We start from the raw sequence: 18834 nt of genomic DNA on the forward strand, positions 1-18834 counted from the left end.
ATCGGACTATAGGTGGCGCTATAACTGTTAAACAACTTTAAAACCATGTATTTCCTATGGTACATTGCCTGTATTGGCTGTAAATGGTCTTTTCCATCTATTATGTCAGTGGTTACATGCTTGCTAAATAAAACTGAATAACTTTTGATGCTTTTGTGCTTAAAGGCCTTAAAGGCCTTAACTGCTTGAACCCCGATAAATGCTGCTTGCAGCTTTAATTATTAATGGTGCTTGCTGAAAGCAAGGCATCATTAGTGTTCTCTTGCATACTTATTATTAGTGGTGCTTTTTTGAAAGCATCACTATTGTTATTGCTCATACTTATTAGTGGTGCTTTTTTGAAAGCATCACTATTGTTATTGCTCATACTTATTATTCTTATTTTTAGTGGTGCTTTTTTGAAAGCATCACTATTGTTATTGCTCATACTTATTATTAGTGGTGCTTGCTGAAAGCAAGGCATCACTATTGTTCTCTTGCATACTTATTATTATTAAGTTGGCTTGAGAGAGCCAACATATTGAAATCCTATTTAAACTTATTATTATTATTAGTGGTGCTTGCTGAAAGCAAGGCATCACTATTGTTATTGCTCATACTTATTATTATTCTTCTTATTATTATTCCACACAAAGTTTGGCGCGTAACTCGTCCCGCACCGTTTGTCACAGACCCATGAATGAGGTGTCAAATCGATCGGCTCATTGAGGAGAGGTGTGCTATGACTTTTATAAGCGATCGGGGGTGCGGTGTTCGCATCAGGGGCGAAAAAGCGGCCAAAAAAGTCCCATTGACTTAACATTGCAACGAACTTTGACCACTCGTAGCTCTGAGCGAGGATTTCGGAGAAACGTGTGATTTGCCACATTTGAAGAGGCTGACAGGCTCTGTAAGAACATACCTCACAATGGGGTAAAAGTTGCACCCCTGGGGGGCAGGAGATACCCAAAGTTGCCCCATTGACTTACTATGGGGAAGGAACGTCCCGTGAAACACACATGCTTTTCCTACTATGGTAAATTGCATAGGGACTTTGTATTGAACGTAGCTCTGGATCACAGTGTCATAGAGACAAGGGGGAGGGCTCATTTTACTCAGACGACCAATCAGTCTCTCAAGATCATTGTGAAGCTATCAAGCCACACCCTGGTAACCATTTAGAGCCCCTTAGCAACAAGTTCCATGGACTTCCATTGAAAGAGTTCAAAGAGATATCTCCAGACTGAATTGTCATAGAAACATGGGGGTGGTCTCATTTGACTCGGGGCACCAAACAGCCAATCATGAATCACCTCAACACTTCCAAGCCCCTCCCTAGCAACCATTGTCGAGCACCTTAGCAACCAAAATCCAAAGAGGGATATCTTCCATTCTGAATGTCACAGAGGCATGGGAGTTGGTTTATATCATTCATAGTGACAAGAAGCCTTTGGAGTTTCATGATTGGTAGCTGACAAGCCACTCCCTAGCAACCAAACAGAGTACCCTAGCAACCAAAATCCAAAGAGGGATATCTTCCATTCTGAATGTCGCAGAGGCATGGGAGTTGGTTTATATCATTCATAGTGGCAACAAGCCTTTGGAGTTTCATGATTGGCAGCTGACAAGCCACTCCCTAGCAACAAAGTAGAGTACCCTAGCAACCAAAATTCAAAGAGGGATATCTTCCATTCTGAATGTCACAGAGGCATGGGAGTTGGTTTATATCATTCATACTGACAGGCAGCCTTTGGAGTTTCATCATTGGCAGCTGCCAAACCACTCCATAGCAACCAAACAGAGTACCCTAGCAACCAAAATCCAAAGAGGGATATCTTCCATTCTGAATGTCACAGAGGCATGGGAGTTGGATTATATCATTCATACTGACAAGCAGTATTTGGAGTTTCATGATTGCCAGCTGCCAAGCCACTCCCTAGCAACCAAACAGAGTACCCTAGCAACCAAAATCCAAAGAGGGATATCTTCCATTCTGAATGTCGCAGAGGCATGGGAGTTGGTTTATATCATTCATAGTGACAAGAAGCCTTGGAGTTTCATGATTGGGAGCTGACAAGCCACTCCCTAGCAACCAAACAGAGTACCCTAGCAACCAAAATCCAAAGAGGGATATCTTCCATTCTGAATGTCGCAGAGGCATGGGAGTTGGTTTATATCATTCATAGTGACAAGAAGCCTTTGGAGTTTCATGATTGGCAGCTGACAAGCCACTCCCTAGCAACCAAACAGAGTACCCTAGCAACCAAAATCCAAAGAGGGATATCTTCCATTCTGAATGTCACAGAAGCATGGGAGTTGGTTTATATCATTCATAATAACAAGAAGCCTTTGCAGTTTCATCATTGGCAGCTGTCAAGCAACTCCATAGCAACCAAACAGAGTACCCTAGCAACCAAAATCCAAAGAGGGATATCTTCCATTCTGAATGTCACAGAGGCATGGGAATTGGTTTATATCATTCATATTGACAAGCAGCCTTTGAGTTTCATGATTGGCAGCTGCCAAGACACTCTCTAGCAACCAAACAGAGTACCCTAGCAACCAAAATCCAAAGAGGGATATCTTCCATTCTGAATGTCACAGAGGCATGGAAGTTGGTTTATATCATTCATAGTGAAAAGAAGCCTTTGGAATTGCATCATTGGCAGCTGCCAAGTAACTCCAAAACAATCAAACAGAGTACCCTAGCAACCAAAATCCAAAGAGGCATATCTTCCATTCTGAATGTCACAGAGGCATGGGAGTTGGATTATATCATTCATACTGACAAGAAGCCTTTGGAATTTCATCATTGACAGATGACAAGCCACTCCCTAGCAACCAAACAGAGTACCCTAGCAACCAAAATCCAAAGAGGCATATCTTCCATTCTGAATGTCGCAGAGGCATGGGAGTTGGTTTATATCATTCATAGTGACAAGAAGCCTTTGGAGTTTCATCATTGGCAGCTGACAAGCCACTCGCTAGCAACCAAATAGAGTACCCTAGCAACCGTTTAGCAAAACGTATATCTCTGCATCAGAACATCGTATAGAGATGGGGGTTGGCTCATTAGTTTCAGTTGGAAAACAGTCTGTAAATATCACCATGGTAACTGTGTATTCACATCCTAGCCACCATTTAGAGCCACCTAGCAACCATATTGCAACATATAGAAGCCATATTTCAGCTCCACAACATCGTACAGACATGGTTGTTGGCTCGTATGCAATCATGTACAACACCCTAGCAACCGAGTGGCGAGTTTTGCCACTGCAAGCACCACTTCACATTTTCTTCAGGAAATGTACATTCTAGTTAAGTTGGCTTGAGAGAGCCAACATATTGAAATCCTATTTAAACTTATTATTATTATTATTATTAGTGGTGCTTTTTTGAAAGCATCACTATTGTTATTGCTCATACTTATTATTAGTGGTGCTTTTTTGAAAGCATCACTATTGTTATTGCTCATACTTATTATTAGTGGTGCTTGCTGAAAGCAAGGCATCACTATTGTTATTGCTCATACTTATTATTATTATTCTTCTTTTTATTATTCCACACAAAGTTTGGCGCGTAACTCGTCCCGCACCGTTTGTCACAGATCCATGAATGAGGTGTCAAATCGACCGGCTCATTAAGGAGAGGTGTGCTATGACTTTTATAAGCGATCGGGGGTGCGGTGTTCGCCCCAGGGGCGAAAAAGCGTCCGAAAAATCCCATAGACTTAACATTGCGACAAACTTTGACGAGTCATAACTCTGAGCGACGATTTCGCAGAAACGTGTGATTTGCCACATTTGAAGAGGCTGACAGGCTCTGTAAGAACATACCTCTCAATGGGGTAAAAGTTGCACCCCTGGGGGGCAGGAGATGCCCAAATTTGCCCCTTTGACTTACTATGGGGAAGGAACGTCCCGTGAAACACACATGCTTTTCCTACTATGGTAAATTGCATAGGGACTTTGTATTGAACGTAGCTCTGGATCACAGTGTCATAGAGACAAGGGGGAGGGCTCATTTTACTCAGACGACCAATCAGTCTCTCAGGATCATTGTGAAGCTATCAAGCCACGCCCTAGCAACCATTTAGAGCCCCTTAGCAACAAGTTCCATACACTTCCATTGAAAGAGTTCAAAGAGATATCTCCAGACTGAATTGTCATAGAAACATGGGGGTGGTCTCATTTGACTCGGGGCAGCAAACAGCCAATCATGAATCACCTAAACACTTCCAAGCCCCTCCCTAGCAACCATTGTCGAGCACCTTAGCAACCAAAATCCAAAGAGGGATATCTTCCATTCTGAATGTCACAGAGGCATGGGAGTTGGTTTATATCATTCATACTGACAAGAAGCCTTTGGAGTTTCATGATTGGCAGCTGACAAGCCACTCCCTAGCAACCAAACAGAGTACCCTAGCAACCAAAATCCAAAGAGGGTTATCTTCCATTCTGAATGTCGCAGAGGCATGGGAGTTGGTTTATATCATTCATACTGACAAGCAGCCTTTGGAGTTTCATGATTGGCAGCTGACAAGCCACTCCCTAGCAACCAAACAGAGTACCCTAGCAACCAAAATCCAAAGAGGGATATCTTCCATTCTGAATGTCACAGAGGCATGGGAGTTGGTTTATATCATTCATAGTGACAAGAAGCCTTTGGAATTTCATCATTGGCAGCTGCCAAGTAACTCCATAGCAACCAAAAAGAGTACCCTAGCAACCGTTTAGCAAAACGTATATCTCTGCATCAAAACATAGTATAGAGATGGGACTTGGCTCTTTTGACTAAATCATGGTAAACTATGGTAAATCATCCTAGAATCATAGTAAATCATACTAAAACATGGTAAATCATGGTATACTATAGTAAATCATAGTAAACTATGGTAAATCGTGGTAAATCATGGTAAACTATGGTAAATCATGCTAGAATCATAGTAAATCATACTTGAACATGGTAAATCATGGTATACTATAGTAAATCATGGTAAACTATGGTAAATCATGGTAAACTATGGTAAATCATGGTAAACTATGATAAATCATGGTAAACTATGATAAATCATGCTAAAATCAGTAAATCATACTTGAACATGGTATATCATGGTATACTATAGTAAATCATGGTAAACTATGGTAAATCGTGGTAAATCATGGTAAACTATGGTAAATCATGCTAAAATCAGTAAATCATACTTGAACATGGTATATCATGGTATACTATAGTAAATCATGGTAAACTATGGTAAATCGTGGTAAATCATGGTAAACTATGGTAAATCATGGTAAACTATGGTAAATCATGCTAGAATCAGTAAATCATACTTCAACATGGTAAATCATGGTATACTATAGTAAATCGTGGTAAATCGTGGTAAACTATGGTAAATCATGGTAAACTATGGTAAATCATGCTAGAATCAGTAAATCATACTTGAACATGGTAAATCATGGTATACTATAGTAAATCATGGTAAACTATAGTAAATTGTGGTAAATCATGTTAAACTATGGTAAATCATGGTAAACTATGGTAAATCATGCTAGAATCAGTAAATCATACTTCAACATGGTAAATCATGGTATACTATAGTAAATCGTGGTAAATCATGGTAGAATCATAGTAAATCATACTTGAACATGGTAAATCATGGTATACTATAGTAAATCTGGTAAACTATGGTAAATTGTGGTAAATCATGGTAAACTATGGTAAATCATGGTAAACCATGCTAGCAACATGGTAAAACAAGCTAGCATCATGCTAGCTACATGCTAATCATGCTAACATGATGCTAGCATGATGCTAATAATACTAGCATGATGCTAGCAACATGCTAATAATGCTAGCATGATACTAGCTACATGCTAATCATGCTAGCTTCTTGCTACAAACATGCTAGCAAACGTGCTATTCATGTTAGCATCTTGTTAAAAAATGCTAGCATCATGCTAACAACATGCTAATCATGCTAGCTACATTCACGTTAGCTTTTGCTAAAAACATGCTAGCATGATGCTAGCAACATGCTAATCATATTAGCACCATGCTAGCAACATGCTAGCATTATGTTAGTCACATGCTTATAATGCTAGCATGATGATAATTTTGTTATAATCTTGCTAAAAACTAGCTAAACGCACTTTAGCAACCGAGTGCTGAGTTTTGTCACTGCAAGCACCACTTCACATTTTCTTCAGGAAATGTACATTCTAGTTTTTCTTATTATTATTCTTCCACACAAAAGTTTGGCGCGAAACTCGCCCCGCACCGTTTGTCACAGACCCCTGAGTGAGGCGTCAAATCGAGCGGCTCATTGAGGAGAGGTGTGCTATGACTTTTCTAAGCGATCGGGTGTACGATGTTCGCATAGCGGACGAAAAAGCGGCCAAAAAAGTCCCATTGACTTTACATTGGGAGTTCTAAAAATATTTGAATCCCAACCGACGTTTTCACACACACCACTCCAAAGGGCCTGACACCCCTGCGTCTCTCCCTCTCTCTCTCCCTCAGAGGATTTATATTATCAAGCAGCCAATAAGTAATGGCCTAAAATCTTCATAGCCACACCCTAGCAACCAGTTTCAGCACCCTAGCAACCACTAAGAGCTCCCTAGCAACCACCCTAAACCAAAAAAAAACATTTTTTTATTTTTTTTTTATTTTTTAAAGCAATTTTACTCTCGTGGCCTTGCGATATCGCTCCATGCTTGTGCCTATTCGGGCATAGGCACGAGGCCGCAGGCCGAGTGCCGTACAGAAGGCACTCGTTATTAAAGATTTTAAGAACTCTATAAAAACTCCATAGTAACCATATTTGACAACTACCAACCACCTAGTAACACCATAGCAACTAACAAAAACACCTTAGCAACCACCCTGAACACCCTAGCAACGTCTAGAAATGCTCTAGTAACCACAAAAAACTCTAGCAAGCACCCAGAACACCCTAGCAACTGCCTAGCAACCACCTAGAACACCTAGCAACTGCCTAGCAACCACCCAGAACACCCTAGCAACTGCCTAGCAATGCCCTAGCATCCACCCAGAATACCATAGCAACTGCCTAGCAACACCATAGCAACCACCCAGAACACACTAGCAACACCCTAGCAACGCCCTAGCAACCACCAAGAATACCCTAGCAACTGCCTAGCAACCACCAAGAATACCCTAGCAACTGCCTAGCAACCACCCAGAACACCTTAGCAACTGCCTAGCAACACCATAGCAACCACCCAGAACACCCTAGCAACCACCTGGCAACAGCATCTTGCTAAAAACATGCTGGCAACATGCTAATCAAGCTAGCATCATGCTAGCAACATGCTAATCAAGCTAGCATCATGCTAGCAACATGCTAATCATGCTAGAATCATGCTAGCAACATGCTAATCAAGCTAGCATCATGCTAATCAAGCTAGCATCATGCTAGCAACATGCTAATCATGCTAGCATTATGCTACCAACATGCTAATAAAGCTAGCATCATGCTAACAACATGCTAATCAAGCTAGCATAATGCTAGCATCATGCTAATCAAGCTAACATCATGCTAATCATGCTAGCATTATGCTAGCAACATGCTAATCAAGCTAGCATCATGCTAGCAACATGCTAATCAAGCTAGCATAATGCTAACAACATGCTAATAATGTTAGCATCTAGCTAAAAACATGCTAGCAAAATGCTAATCATGCTAGCATCTTGTTAAAAGCATGCTAGCAACATGCTAATCATGCTAGCATCTTGTTAAAAGCATGCTAGCAACATGCTAATCATGCTAGCATCATCCAACCAACATGCTAATCCTGCTAGCATCATTCTAACAACATGTTAATCATAGTAAATCATGCTGGAATGTGGTAAATCGTAGTACATCATCTTAGAAACATGGTAAATCGTGGTAAATAATGCTAAAATGTGGTATATCATGGTATCACAACATGAAAATTGTGTTAGCATCTGCCCAGTGGCGAATTTTGCCACTGCAAGCACCACTTCACATTTTCTTCAGGAAATGTACATTCTAGTTATTATTATTATTCTGGACAAAGTTTGGCGCGAAACTCGACCCGCATCGTTTGTCACAGACCCCTGAGTGAAGTGTCAAATCGACCGGCTCATTGAGAAGAGGTGTGCTATGACTTTTCTAAGCGATCGGGTGTACGATGTTCGCACAGCGGACGAAAAAGCGGCCAAAAAAGTCCCCATTGACTTTACATTGGGCATTCTAAAAAAATTCAAATCCCAACCGACGTTTTCACACACACACCACTCCAAAGGGCCTGACACCCCTGCATCTCTCCCTCTCTCTCTCCCTCAGAGGATTTATATTATCAAGCAGCCAATAAGTAATGGCCTAAAATCTTCATAGCCACACCCTAGCAACCAGTTTCAGCACCCTAGCAACCACTAAGAGCTCCCTAGCAACCACCCTAAACCAAAAAAAAACATTTTTTTACATTTTTTTTATTTTTTAAAGCAATTTTACTCTCGTGGCCTTGCGATATCGCTCCATGCTTGTGCCTATTCGGCCATAGGCACGAGGCCGCAGGCCTCGTGCCGTACTGAAGGCACTCGTTATTAAAGATTTTAAGAACTCTATAAAAACTCCATAGTAACCATATTTGACAACTACCAACCACCTAGTAACACCATAGCAACTAACAAAAACACCTTAGCAACCACCCTGAACACCCTAGCAACGTCTAGAAATGCTCTAGTAACCACAAAAATCTCTAGCAAGCACCCAGAACACCCTAGCAACTGCCTAGCAACCACCTAGAACACCTAGCAACTGCCTAGCAACCACCCAGAACACCTAGCAACCACCTAGAACACCCTAGCAACTGCCTAGCAATGCCCTAGTATCCACCCAGAATACCATAGCAACTGCCTAGCAACACCATAGCAACCACCCAGAACACCCTAGCAACCACCTAGCAACGCCCTAGCAACCACCAAGAATACCCTAGCAACTGCCTAGCAACCACCCAGAACACCTTAGCAACTGCCTAGCAACCACCCAGAACACCTTAGCAACTGCCTAGCAACACCATAGCAACCACCCAGAACACCCTAGCAACCACCTGGCAACAGCATCTTGCTAAAAACATGCTGGCAACATGCTAATCAAGCTAGCATCATGCTAGCAACATGCTAATCAAGTTAGCATCATGCTAGCAACATGCTAATCGAGCTAGCATCATGCTAGCAACATGCTAATCATGCTAGCATTATGCTAACAACATGCTAATAAAGCTAGCATCATGCTAACAACATGCTAATCAAGCTAGCATAATGCTGGCAACATGCTAATCAAGCTAGCATCATGCTAGCATCATGCTAATCAAGCTAGCATCATGCTAGCAACATGCTAATCATGCTAGCATTATGCTAGCAACATGCTAATCAAGCTAGCATCATGCTAGCAACATGCTAATCAAGCTAGCATAATGCTAAAAACATGCTAATCATGTTAGCATCTAGCTAAAAACATGCTAGCAACATGCTAATCATGCTAGCATCTTGTTAAAAGCATGCTAGCAACATGCTAATCATGCTAGCATCATCCAACCAACATGCTAATCATGCTAGCAACATGCTAATCAAGCTAGCATAATGCTAACAACATGTTAATCATGTTAACATCTAGCTAAAAACATGCTAGCAAAATGCTAATCATGCTAGCATCTTGTTAAAAGCATGCTAGCAACATGCTAATCATGCTAGCATCTAGCTAAAAACATGCTAGCAAAATGCTAATCATGCTAGCATCTTGTTAAAAGCATGCTAGCAACATGCTAATCATGCTAGCATCATCCAACCAACATGCTAATCCTGCTAGCATCATTCTAACAACATGTTAATCATAGTAAATCATGCTGGAATGTGGTAAATCGTAGTACATCATCTTAGAAACATGGTAAATCGTGGTAAATAATGCTAAAATGTGGTATATCATGGTATCACAACATGAAAATTGTGTTAGCATCTGCCCAGTGGCGAATTTTGCCACTGCAAGCACCACTTCACATTTTCTTCAGGAAATGTACATTCTAGTTAAGTTGGCTTGAGAGAGCCAACATACTGATATTGTACTTAAACTTATTATTAGTGGTGCTTTTTTGAAAGCATCACTATTGTTATTGCTCATACTTATTATTATTCTTTTACTTCTTTTTATTATTCTGGACAAAAGTTTGGCGCGTAATGCGCCCCGCACCGTTTGTCACAGACCCCTGAGTGAGGCGTCAAATCGAGCGGCTCATTGAGGAGAGGTGTGCTATGACTTTTCTAAGCGATCGGGTGTACGATGTTCGCACAGCGGACGAAAAAGCGGCCAAAAAAGTCCCATTGACTTTACATTGGGAGTTCTAAAAATATTTGAATCCCAACCGACGTTTTCACACACACAGACTCCAAAGGGCCTGACAGCCCTGCGTCTCTCCCTCTCTCTCTCCCTCAGAGGATTTATATTATCAAGCAGACAATAAGTAATGGCCTAAAATCTTCATAGCCACACCCTAGCAACCAGTTTCAGCACCCTAGCAACCACTAAGAGCTCCCTAGCAACCACCCTAAACCAAAAAAAAACATTTTTTTACATTTTTTTTATTTTTTAAAGCAATTTTACTCTCGTGGCCTTGCGATATCGCTCCATGCTTGTGCCTATTCGGCCATAGGCACGAGGCCGCAGGCCGAGTGCCGTACTGAAGGCACTCGTTATTCAAGATTTTAACAACTCTATAAAAACTCCATAGTAACCATATTTGACAACTACCAACCACCTTGTAACACCATAGCAACTAACAAAAATACCTTAGCAACCACCCTGAACACCCTAGCAACGTCTAGAAATGCTCTAGTAACCACCAAAAAACTCTAGCAACCACCCAGAACATCCTAGCAACTGCCTAGCAACCACCCAGAACACCTAGCAACTGCCTAGTAACCACCCAGAACACCTAGCAACTGCCTAGCAACCACCCAGAACACCCTAGCAACGCCCTAGCATCCACCCAGAATACCATAGCAACTGCCTAGCAACACCATAGCAACCACCCAGAACACCCTAGCAACTGCCTAGCAACGACCTAGCAACCACCCAGAATACCCTAGCAACTGCATAGCAACCACCAAGAATACCCTAGCAACCGCCTAGCAACCACCCAGAATACCCCTAGCAACCACCTAGCAACACCATAGCAACCACCCAGAATACCCTAGCAACCGCCTAGCAACACCATAGCAACCACCCAGAATACCCTAGCAACTGCCTAGCAACGCCCTAGCAAACACCCAGAATACCCTAGCAACCGCCTAGCAACACCATAACAACCACCCAGAACACCCTAGCAACTGCCTAGCAACGCCCTAGCAACAACCCAGAATACCCTAGCAACCGCCTAGCAACACCATAGCAACCACCCAGAACACCCTAGCAACTGCCTAGCAACGCCCTAGCAACCACCAAGAATACCCTAGCAACCGCCTAGCAACCACCCAGAATAACCTAGCAACTGCCTAGCAACGCCCTAGCAACCACCCAGAATACCCTAGCAACCGCCTAGCAACACCATAGCAACCACCCAGAACACCCTAGCAACTGCCTAGCAACGCCGTAGCAACCACCCAGAATACCCTAGCACCCGCCTAGCAACACCATAGCAACCACCCAGAACACCCTAGCAACTGCCTAGCAACCACCAAGAATACCCTAGCAACCGCCTAGCAACCACCCATAATACCCTAGCAACCGCCTAGCAACATCATAGCAACCACCCAGAACACCCTAGCAACTGCCTAGCAACGCCCTAGCAACCACCAAGAATACCCTAGCAACCGCCTAGCATCCACCCAGAATACCCTAGCAACCGCCTAGCAACACCATAGCAACCACCCAGAATACCCTAGCAACCGCCTAGCAACACCATAGCAACCACCCAGAATACCCTAGCAATGCCCTAGCAACCACACAGAACACCCTAGCAACACCCTAGCAACCACCTGAACAACATGAATAAGCCATATCTCAGCACCAGAACATCGTACAGACATGTTTGTTGGCTCGTATGCAATCATGTACCACACTCTAGCAACCGAGTGGCGAGTTTTGCCACTGCAAGCACCACTTCACATTTTCTTCAGGAAATGTACATTCTAGTTATTATTATTCTTCTGAGCGGAAAAAAATCTGACTCAAACTCCTCCTAGAGCTTTAACTCTACATACTCCAAACTCGGCTCAGACACTCAAACTGTTCTGACTTAGTGTGCTATATCTTTTCAGACTGATTGGACTTACGGTTTTCCTAAAAATGACGATCAAAACTCGGAAAAACTCCCATTGACTTACATTGGGGAGTTCTAAAAAATTCAAATCCAGATTCAAACTCACCAACCGACGAAAATTCAAATCAAAATACCTTGAAGACTAAACCAAACTGCCGTTCTATATACTATATTAGCCAATGAGACTCATTTAAACTAATGAACTCTAAACTCATACACTTATAAACTAATTAACTTATAAACTCATGAATTCATAGACTTATGAACTCTTAAACTCATAAATTAATAAACTCTGAACTCTTAAACTCATTTAAACTTATAAACTCTAAACTCATTAAAACTTATAAACTCTAAACTCATTTAAAACTTATAAACTCTAAACTCAAAAACTCTAACACTTATAAACTCATCAATTTATACACTTAAAAACTCTAAACTCATAAACTCTGAGTGTGTGTGTGTGTGTGTGTGTGTGTGTGTGTGTGTGTGTGTGTGTGTGTGTGTGTGTGTGTGTGAACACACACACACACACACTAAACTCATTTAAACTTAAACTCAAAACTCGTAAACTACTTTAAACTTCAAACCACTTTAAACGTTTTAAGTTTAAAGCTTCAAGCTCCCAAGCAACTCCATAGCAACCAAACTTGAGTACCCTAGCAACCGTTTTGCAAGACCTATATCTCTGTATCAGAACATCGTATAGAGATGAGGTTTGGCTCTTTTGACTCATGCTAGCAAACAGCACTTCCAACATGCTACACATGCTAGCAGTGAATAGCTACATGCTAATATCAATTAGTTAAGTGCTAAATCATACCAAGATCATGCTAAGGACTCTATAAAAACTCCATAGTAACCATCTATGACAACTACCAACCACCTAGCAACACCATAGCAACCGCCCAGAACACCCTAGCAACTGACTAGCAACCGCCCAGAATACCTTAGCAACCGCCTAGCAACATCATAGCAACCACCCAGAACACCCTAGCAACCGCCTAGCAACACCATAGCAACCACCCAGAACACCCTAGCAACCGCCTAGCAACCACCCAGAATACCCTAGCAACCGCCTAGCAACACCATAGCAACCACCCAGAACACCCTAGCAACCGCCTAGCAACCACCCAGAACACCTTAGCAACAGCATAGCAACCACTCAGAACACCCTAGCAACTGCCTAGCAACCACCCAGAATACCTTAGCAACCGCCTAGCAACACCATAGCAACCACCCAGAACACCCTAGCAACCGCCTAGCAACCACCCAAAACACCCTAGCAACCACCTAGCAACCACCCAGAATACCCTAGCAACCGTCTAGCAACAGCATAGCAACCACCCAGAACACCCTAGCAACCGCCTAGCAACCACCCAGAATACCCTAGCAACCGCCTAGCAACACCCTAGCAACCACCCAGAACACCCTAGCAACCGCCTAGCAACACCATAGCAACCACTAAAAAACCCTAGCAACCGCCTAGCAACCACCCAGAACACCCTAGCAACCACCCAGAACACCCTAGTAACCGCCTAGCAACCACCCAAAATACCTTAGCAACCGCCTAGCAACACCCTAGCAACCACCCAAAACACCATAGCAACCGCCTAGCAACCACCCAGAACACCCTAGCAACCAACCAGAATACCCTAGCAACCACCCATAACACCCTAGCAACCGCCTAGCAACCACCCAAAATACCTTAGCAACGTCTAGCAACACCATAGCAACCACCCAGAACACCATAGCAACCACCCAGAACACCCTAGCAACCGCCCAGCAACACCCTAGCAACCACCCAAAATACCATAGCAACCGCCTAGCAACCACCCAGAACACCCTAGCAACCACCTAAAATACCTTAGCAACCGCCTAGCAACACCCTAGCAACCACCCAAAATACCCTATCAACCGCTTAGCAACACCCTAGCAACCACCCAGAATACCCTAGCAACCGCCTAGCAACACCATAGCAACCACCCAGAACACCCTAAACTAAACTTCAAACTATTTTAAACTTTCAACTAATTTAAACTTTAAACTAAATTAAACTTCAAACTACTTTAAACTTTCAACTATTTTAAACTTTAAACTAAATTAAACTTCAAACTATTTTAAACTTTCAACTAATTTAAACTTTAAACTAAATTAAACTTCAAACTATTTTAAACTTTCAACTAATTTACACTTTAAACTAAATTAAACTTTAAACTACTTTAAACTTTAAACTACTTTAAACTTTAAACTACTTTAAACTTTTTCAAACTTTATGGTCCAAACTTTCTCAAGCCAACTTAAAGTTTGTCTCGACGAACTTTCGCATCTAGTTATTATTATTCTTCTTACTAAAAAATCTGACTCAAACTCCTCCTAGAGCTTTAACTCTACATACTCCAAAATCGGCTCAGACACTCAAACAGATCTGACTCGGTGTGCTATATCTTTTCAGACTGATCGGACTTACGGTTTTCCTAAAAATGACGATCAAAACTCAGAAAAACTCCCATTGACTTACATTGGGGAGTTCTAAAAAATTCAAATCCAGATTCAAACTCACCAACCGACAAAAATTCAAATCTTAACACCTTGAAGACTAAACCAAACTGCCGTTCTATATATATTAGCCAATGAAACTAATTTAAACTAATAAACTCTAATCTCATACACTTATAAACTAATTAACTTAAATTTAATAACTAATTAACTAATAAACTCATGAATTCATAGACTTATGAACTCTTAAACTCATAAATTAATAAAATCTGAACTCTAAACTCATTTAAACATAAACTCTAAACTCAAAAACTCATACACTTATAAACTCATCAATTTATACACTTATAAACTCTAAACTCATAAACTCTGAGAGTGTGTGTGTGTGTGTGTGTGTCTGAGTGAGTGTGTGAGCGAGGTAGTCTGAGTGAGTGTGTGTGTGTGTGTGTGTGTGTGTGTATCTATATAACTTATTTATCTATCTATCTCTGTCATAAACTTCAAACTACTTTAAACTTTAAACCAATTTAAACTTCTTAAGTTTAAAGCTCCCAGCTCCCAAGCAACTCCATAGCAACCAAACTTGAGTACCCTAGCAACCGTTTTGCAAGACCTATATCTCTGTATCAGAGCATCGTATAGAGATGAGGTTTGGCTCTTTTGACTCATGCTAGCAAACAGCACTTCCAACATGCTACACATGCTAGCAGTGAATAGCTACATGCTAATAGCGATTAGTTAAGTGTTAAATCATGCCAAGATCATGCTAAGAACTCTATAAAAACTCCATAGTAACCATCTGTGACAACTACCAACCACCTAGCAACACCATATCAACCGCCCTGAATACCCTAGCAACCACCCAAAAGACCCTAGCAACTGCCTAGCAACCACCCAAAAGACCCTAGCAACCACCCAAAAGACCCTAGCAACCACCCAAAACACCCTAGCAACCACCCAAAAGACCCTAGCAACCACCCAGAATACCCTAGCAACCACCCAAAACAGCCTAGCAACCACCCAGAACACCCTGGCCACCACCTAGCAACCACCCAGAATACCTTAGCAACGCCTAGCAACACCATAGCAACCACCCAGAACACCCTAGCAACTGCCTAGCAACCACCCAGAACACCCTAGCAACCACCCAAAATACCTTAGCAACCACCTAGCAACACCATAGCAACCACCCATAACACCCTAGCAACTGCCTAGCAACCACCCAGAACACCCTAGCAACCACCCAAAATACCCTAGCAACCGCCTAGCAACCACCCAAAAGATCCTAGCAACCACCCAAAACACCCTAGCAACCGCCTAGCAACCACCCAAAAGACCCTAGCAACCACCAAAAATATCCTAGCAACCACCCAGAACACCCTAGCAACCGCCTAGCAACCACACAAAAGACCCTAGCAACCGCCTAGCAACCACCCAAAACACCCTAGCAACCACCCAAAATACCCTAGCAACCGCCTAGCAACCACCCAGAATACCTTAGCAACCGCCTAGCAACACCATAGCGACCACCCATAACATCCTAACAACCGCCTAGCAAAAAACTTTCCGGTCCAAACTTTCTCAAGCCAACTTAAAGTTTGTCTCGACGAACTTTCATATCTAGTTATTATTATTATTCTTCTGTTAAAAACTGTTGACTCAAACTCGTCCTAGAGCTTTAACTCTACATACTCCAAACTCGGCTCAGACACTCAAACTGATCTGACCGAGTGTGCTATATCTTTTCAGACTGATCGGACTTACGGTTTTCCTAAAAATGACGATCAAAACTCGGAAAAACTCCCATTGACTTGCATTGGGGAGTTCTAAAAAATTCAAATTTAGATTCAAACTCACCAACCGACGAAAATTCAAATCAAAATACCTTGAAGACTAAACCAAACTGCCGTTCTATATACTATATTAGCCAATGAGACTCATTTAAACTAATGAACTCTAAACTCATACACTTATAAACTAATTAACTTATAAACTCATGAATTCATAGACTTATGAACTCTTAAACTCATAAATTAATAAACTCTGAACTCTTAAACTCATTTAAACTTATAAACTCTAAACTCATTTAAACTTATAAACTCTAAACTCATTTAAAACTTATAAACTCTAAACTCAAAAACTCTTACACTTATAAACTCATCAATTTATACACTTATAAACTCTAAACTCATAAACTCTGAGTGTGTGTGTGTGTGTGTGTGAACACACACACACACACACACACACACACACACACACACACACACACACACACACACACTAAACTCATTTAAACTTAAACTCTAAACTCATTTAAACTTGTAAACTCAAAACTCGTAAACTACTTTAAACTTCAAACCACTTTAAACGTTTTAAGTTTAAAGCTTCAAGCTCCCAAGCAACTCCATAGCAACCAAACTTGAGTACCCTAGCAACCGTTTTGCAAGACCTATATCTCTGTATGAGAACATCGTATAGAGATGAGGTTTGGCTCTTTTGACTCATGCTAGCAAACAGCACTTCCAACATGCTACACATGCTAGCAGTGAATAGCTACATGCTAATATCAATTAGTTAAGTGCTAAATCATACCAAGATCATGCTAAGGACTCTATAAAAACTCCATAGTAACCATCTGTGACAACTACCAACCACCTAGCAACACCATAGCAACCACCCAGAACACCCTAGCAACTGCCTAGCAACCGCCCAGAATACCTTAGCAACCGCCTAGCAACATCATAGCAACCACCCAGAACACCCTAGCAACCGCCTAGCAACACCATAGCAACCACCCAGAACACCCTAGCAACCGCCTAGCAACCACCCAGAATACCCTAGCAACCGCCTAGCAACACCATAGCAACCACCCAGAACACCCTAGCAACCGCCTAGCAACCACCCAGAACACCTTAGCAACAGCATAGCAACCACTCAGAACACCCTAGCAACTGCCTAGCAACCACCCAGAATACCTTAGCAACCGCCTAGCAACACCATAGCAACCACCCAGAACACCCTAGCAACCGCATAGCAACCACCCAGAACACCCTAGCAACCGCCTAGCAACCACCCAAAACACCCTAGCAACCACCTAGCAACCACCCAGAATACCCTAGCAACCGTCTAGCAACAGCATAGCAACCACCCAGAACACCCTAGCAACCGCCTAGCAACCACCCAGAATACCCTAGCAACCGCCTAGCAACACCATAGCAACCACCCAGAACACCCTAGCAACCGCCTAGCAACACCATAGAAACCACTAAAACACCCTAGCAACCGCCTAGCAACCACCCAGAACACCCTAGCAACCACCCAGAACACCCTAGTAACCGCCTAGCAACCACCCAAAATACCTTAGCAACCGCCTAGCAACACCCTAGCAACCACCCAAAACACCATAGCAACCACCTAGCAACCACCCAGAACACCCTAGCAACCAACCAGAATACCCTAGCAACCACCCATAACACCCTAGCAACCGCCTAGCAACCACCCAAAATACCTTAGCAACCGTCTAGCAACACCATAGCAACCACCCAGAACACCCTAGCAACCGCCTAGCAACACCCTAGCAACCACCCAAAATACCATAGCAACCGCCTAGCAACCACCCAGAACACCCTAGCAACCACCCAAAATACCTTAGCAACCGCCTAGCAACACCCTAGCAACCACCCAAAATACCCTAGCAACCGCTTAGCAACACCCTAGCAACCACCCAGAATACCCTAGCAACCGCCTAGCAACACCATAGCAACCACCCAGAACACCCTAAACTAAACTAAATTAAACTTCAAACTATTTTAAACTTTCAACTAATTTAAACTTTAAACTAAATTAAACTTCAAACTACTTTAAACTTTCAACTATTTTAAACTTTAAACTAAATTAAACTTCAAACTATTTTAAACTTTCAACTAATTTAAACTTTAAACTAAATTAAACTTCAAACTATTTTAAACTTTCAACTAATTTACACTTTAAACTAAATTAAACTTTAAACTACTTTAAACTTTTTCAAACTTTATGGTCCAAACTTTCTCAAGCC

The sequence above is a fragment of the Abramis brama genome (genome assembly GCF_963993115.1).
Source record: "Abramis brama genome assembly, chromosome: 12".
NCBI lineage: Eukaryota > Metazoa > Chordata > Actinopteri > Cypriniformes > Leuciscidae > Abramis > Abramis brama.